General features: G+C 38.5%; 1 pseudogene; it reads right to left on the reverse strand.

Annotated features, from left to right (window-relative positions):
• Positions 1-3282, reverse strand: part of LOC126005982 (prefoldin subunit 3-like) — a 1144584-nt pseudogene extending 1141302 nt beyond the window's left edge.
• Between the last annotated feature and the right edge of the window lie 2718 nt (positions 3283-6000).

A 6000-nucleotide genomic window follows, 5' to 3' on the forward strand; every position in this document is an offset into this window, starting at 1 on the left:
TTTGTTTCCTGTGGCTGTTGTGAAGAACTGTGTCATTTCTATGTCTCTGGTCCAGGGTTAAAGGCTGGACAGTAGGTGTCTAATCACCTGGGTTCTAAGTTAGGTCCATGTATCATATTTTCAAGGTGGGATATACCCCTGTATTGTAAACAAGTATGAGTTCTTATCCCTAATAAATAGGAGCTCGTTTTTATATGTAAGATTTCCCCTTCTTTTAGTATACCTTTGCAGGGAGAAATGGTGCTACATTATATTGCCAGTTCATTTGAGGGTGGAAGAGAAGAAAACAGAAACAGGTCACACACCCAAAAAAGATAAAAATAGAAATAAAAATATATGTGCTCACATATATATTTATATACATATATATATGACAAGAAAGAAGATTTTTAAGAAATGAGGTAAAAAAATTAATTAAAGGAACAAGGTGATGCAAGAAAGTATCTTGAATTTGGGAAAAAGCAGGTAAAGAGGTAGTGTAATACAGGTCTTATACCTATGATGGTAGTACAGGTTTTCCCATTGTCTTTTGAGATTTTCTTGTGGTGTGTGGGTTCCCAGGCACCTTTTCATCTCCCAACCTGACCTTGTTGAGATTGGCAAAAGATTTGCGGCAGGGAGGACTTGGGAAGAATTTATGCATTGGGGGATATTTGTAGAGCTAAGTCCGGTTTCAAGTAACAGTCCACGTTAGGAAGGGTTGATAAGGAGGACCACGCAGCATGAGTCAGCGGGGGAGTTGGTTGCCTTTTCTTGTAGGGGGCGAGGTGTGGGTTTGACTGGTTGTCCTTTCGCTTGGGTGCTGGGTACTGGTTCGCTGGGTAGGAGGTCATTCTTGATACCTAATGGAATAGAAAATGAGGGTGAAGAGTTTTAATGTGGGGAATCTGGATGGGATTTCGGGGTGAAGGGATAGTCGAATTTTCAAAGGGGTGAAAGGGGAAAGTATATGGAGGGGGCAGGAAAGAAAGGAGAAAATAGGGCCCAGAGAGATAGCACAGGGTGTTTGCCTTGCAAGCTGCCGATCCAGGACCAAAGGTGGTTGGTTCGAATCCCTGTGTCCCATATAGTCCCCCGTGCCTCCCAGGAGCTATTTCTGAGCAGACAGCCAGAAGTGACCCCTGAGCACTGCCGGGTGTGGCCCAAAAACAAAAAAAAGGGGGGGACAGAGAAAATAAATTAAAAAGAAAAGGAGAGAAAAAGAAAAAAAGAAAAAGAAAAAACAGTAGTGAGAAAAGTAGAAAAAAGAGAGAGGGAATGCTAGTTTGTTTGAATGTGTTCAATGAGTAAGGCCTGTAGTATTAGTCTATAGGTCACAGTTGCTGCTTTGGTGGTCTGGGTGGTCACGTGCTTCAAGTCTTAAATGAAGGTATTACCTAGAGATAAAGGGTATGTTAAAGAGTTTTATCGGGACATTCTCGTATTGCAAGCTAGATATGGTTTCTCATGTGATTGAGCCCAGAGATGCAATTTTAGTTTGTTCGCCCTTTGTATCCAAGAACGCCCGTGGACAGAAAAGCTGAGATGTTATTTTAAGTATAGAAAGATTAAGGCATTAAAACATATTTTTATGGAATGCTTCCATTGGAGTCAGTGGTTTCCCATGGTATCCTTTACCTGTAATCCTGTATAAGATCCCTAAAGGCTTATTATGGGCCTTTGTAGTAGAAGGCTGATTACTTACCTGGTCTTCCTATGCTGCTGTTTCTGCTGTTGCTGTTTTTTTTTTTTTTTTTCTCTATGCCAAAGTTTTAATTTCACGGTTTTAATATCATGAAATACAAGTACAAAACATTGTACAAGTATACTTTTTACTACACAAAAATGGAATAATACATTGATATTTCTACCAGACTGTGTATCACCCAATATTAGCCATTATACCAAATATATTCCACAGGGATTTTTTTTACTATTCCTAAGAGAATTTTATCATGAATAAGAAAAGCTCACAATTCATATATTTATCTTACTATTCCTGTTTAGCTGCTTTGGAGAACTGAAGAAACATAAAACTACTTTAGCTATGAGTAATCTTGATATTCCATGTTGGCTGAGATCTTCCTTATGTTGGCATTGCAAAGACACCATGCATTTATATGGAGTAAGAAAAAAAGTCTCAAAGTCCCCTTACTGCTTTCAAAAAGCAAATCACCATTTCCTGAAAATGTACAGAATAGTATAATAAATAGTTATTGGCTAAACAGTTTTTTATGAAACTATTTACATAAAACATAATGACAAAAGAGGATTACAAAGTCCCAAATCATGTAGTCAAGAAAAAAATTTTCAAGGATCCAAACTGATTTCCCTACCTCTAAACTGATTTAATCACATCAAAAAATCAGCCAATACAAAAGCACACTGTGCTAAGTGTCTAAATTCAATTTCCCTAGCCTATACCTCACAGTTTTCAGTCATTTTGGCTAAGACATTTTTATGACAAACAAAAAAAAAATGAAAAGCAGCTGCACTTATTTTGCTGAAAATGTGAAAAATAATAATATTGCTAATTCTTAAAAATATGTGAAATTAATTTTGTTTTTATAAATACATAAAATGTTTTTTAATTTTAATTATCATTCTTGCTGTTAAAAATCATTCAGACTTATGTCAACCTTCAAGGATATACTTTGGGGTATTTAAAATAACATATTTGGAAAATTGAACCACATTCTAATTGCCACCATTATGCTTTGTTCTTGGTATGATCATCTTTGTTTCTTCGTTTCACGTCCCAATTATAAACCCTGGCCATATTGACTTCTGTGTAGTAAACTGGTCTCGAAGAAAGTCAAGGTCTTCCTCAAGAGAATCGAGATTCTTTGTGGCAGTTGATAAATTCTTTTTCAACAATGCCTGAGCTTCATCAATATCATATTCAAGCATTACATTAGCCCCCAACCAGAGACACACTTAATCAGTAGGAGGAACTGAAGCTTTGCAGTACAGGTTGTCTGCAAGTAAGAATCTTGTCTCCATTGAATTGGGGGACTCTTTTTTCTTCTGCATGTATTTTATAATTTCTAAAGTCTGCTTAATTTCAGGAATCTGATTTTTAAGCCTCCTTTTCTTTTAAGCAAGATTGAGTTCCATAAACTTATACTTCTGGTATTGTTTATCGAGTTTTTTTAGTACTACATCTGCAGTCTCATTTCCAGGTTGCTTCATGAAGTTATCTACATCCTCCACAAACATGGCCTCCAGAATCCCCAGGTGCAGCCTCGGACCATTCCCAGCAGCCACTCTGCCACAGTCACCACCATCTTTCTCAGCCACCATGTTGGGGAAGTGAACGTGAAACTCTGTTGCTGGGTTTTTTGTGGTATAGTGTGTAGTCAAAAGTTTGTGTTGTTTCTCTTTCATGTGTTTTGGGCACTGCTCTCCATTATATGTTGACTGTTACAGTGTTTGGGGTTTCTACCCTGTTAAACCCTGTTATTTAATGTTGAGTATTAAATGTATATAAGGTGTATGTTCTAGGTGCTTCAGAATAGTGCTATCATTCTGTGTTTATCTTTCATCTTCTGGCTTACTTCATTTAACATAATATGTTCTAGGTCCGTCCATGTTGCTGCAAAGTCTGTGATTGTATCATATCTGACTGCCATGTAGTATTCCATTGTGTATAGATACCACATCTTAATGATCCATTCATCTGTTGTTGGACATCGAGGTTGGTTCCAAGACTTGGCTATTATACTGAGTGCTGCTATAAATAGTGGGGTGCACACATACTTTGGAATGAATGTCCTTCCAACTTGGGGGTAGATACCTAGGAGAGCAATTTCTGGGTCAAATGGTAGCTCAATTCTGAGTTTTTTGAGCACTCTCCAGACTGTTCTCCATAGGTGTTGGACTAGGGAGCATTCCCACCAGCAGTGGATGAGAGTGCCTTTCATGCCACATCCCCACCAACATAGATTGTTCCTATTATTTTTGATGTGAGCCATTCTCACTGGTGTAAGGTGGTACCTCATTGTTGTCTTGATTTGGATTTCCCTAATAATGAGTGAAGGTGAACATGTTTTCATGTGTTTGTTGGCCATCTTTCGCTCTTCCTCAGAGAAGTGTCTATTCGTTTCATCTTCCCATTTTTTATGGCTTTATTTGGTTTGGGGGGGGGGGGCTCAGCTTTCTGAGTGTTTTGTATATTCTGGATATCAGCCCTTTATCTGATATGATGGGTGAAAAAAAATTTTCCCAGTCAGTTAATCATGCAGAAGCTTTTTAGTTTGCTTCAATCCCATATGTTTATGTTTGACGCTAAAGTTCTTGCCATTGGCGCTCCATCCTCGAAGACCTTTTTGATATGTAGGTCTTCAAGTGTTCTACCTATTTTATTCTCTATGAACTTTATAGTTTCAGGTCTAATTTCGAGGTCTTTGATCCATTTTGTGTTGATTTTTGTATAAGGAGTGAGGTATGGGTCAATTTTGAATTTCTTGCATGTGGCTTTTCAGTTGTACCAACACCATTTGTTAAAAAGACTCTTTGTTCCATTTCAAGTTCTTGGCTCTTTTGTCAAATATCAGTTGACTGTATGCCACATCCCACTCAGGAGAGGCACACACCACAAGGTATAGTGCCCTCCTGAAAAGGAATTATTTGCCAAAAAGTCCCGCTTAGAGCAGTCAAAATCACTTGACCCTTTGCGTGGATTGTTTGGACATAATTCCAAAAGTGGCTGTAACTATCTCTCTCTTTATTTTTAACCTATATTAGAAATTAGGCCTTAGTAAATTCTTTCTAACAAAGGAGGACAGTACAAATCCCACCAAAAGTCTCCCACTTAACAGCTCCCTGTAATTTTTGCTACTTTGGCGCCAAGAGCAGGTTTTTCCCAAAACTTAGCTCATAGTAAAGTGATTTTCAGTTTTCCCCCAAAACTCTAAAACATTTCTCTCTCTTCCCACTTCCCTGAAAATTACCTGTTTCTTTTCTGCTTACCCAAAACAAAGCAAGCCCAAAACAAACTGCCTTTTCACCTTCAGTATCGGCTCTTTAATATGCTAATTTAAGCCAGGGTCCTCCATTCTTTTCCCAGTTATTTTGATGTCAAGAGTTTGCACCCTACATTCCAAGCCTCAGCCTTTTAAAAGCAGCCAGCTCAAAAAATAAATTTGTCTTCGTCTTTTCAGACGTAAGTCCCCATACATTCTGTGTGGTCTCACTTTCATTTCTACAATATTGTTCCGTCATTCGCCATTCCATGTGCCCACTCTCTCCCCATGGAATTTTTTCCCGAACTCCACGAAGGATCTGTTTGCAGGCGCTGAAGACTGCAACAGAATTTGGCTCACAGCAACTGTATATATGGGGGCTTATGTCTGGAAATTCTGTTCTTTTTTTTTTTTTTCTTTTTTTTGGTTTTTGGGTCACACCTGGCAGTGCTCAGAGGTTATTCCTGGCTTCACGCTCAGAAATTGCTCCTGGCAGGCACAGGGGACCATATGGGACGCCAGGATTCGAACTGATGACCTCCTGCATGAAAGGCAAACGCCTTACCTCCATGCTATCTCTCCGGCCCCTGGAAATTCTGTTCTAACCCACTGTTCTGAGGCTCTGTCTTTGTACCAGTACCATACTGTTTTCATCACTATGGCTTTATAGTATAGCTTCAGGTTAGGTATGGAGATACCACCCAGCTTCCTGTTTTCTAGTATGTGTTTGGCTATCCTGGGTCTTTTGTGGTTCCAGATAAATTTTATGATTGATTGTTCTAAGTCTTTAAATAATGATGTCTAAATTTGGATGGGAATTGCGTTAAATCTATATAGGAGTTTGGGTAGGATAGTCATTTTGACTATGTTGATTCTACCTACCCATGAGCATGGGATGTTCTTCCATTTCCCTAGATACTCTTCAATTTTTTTCTGAAGTGTTTTGAAGTTTTCCAGGTATAAGTCCTTCACTTTCCTTGTAAGGTTGATTCCTAGGTACTTGATGTTTCTTGATACTATTTTAAATGGAATTGTATTCTTAATCTCTCTCTCTCTT

Source organism: Suncus etruscus, chromosome 4 (genome assembly GCF_024139225.1).
Source record: "Suncus etruscus isolate mSunEtr1 chromosome 4, mSunEtr1.pri.cur, whole genome shotgun sequence".
Lineage (NCBI taxonomy): Eukaryota > Metazoa > Chordata > Mammalia > Eulipotyphla > Soricidae > Suncus > Suncus etruscus.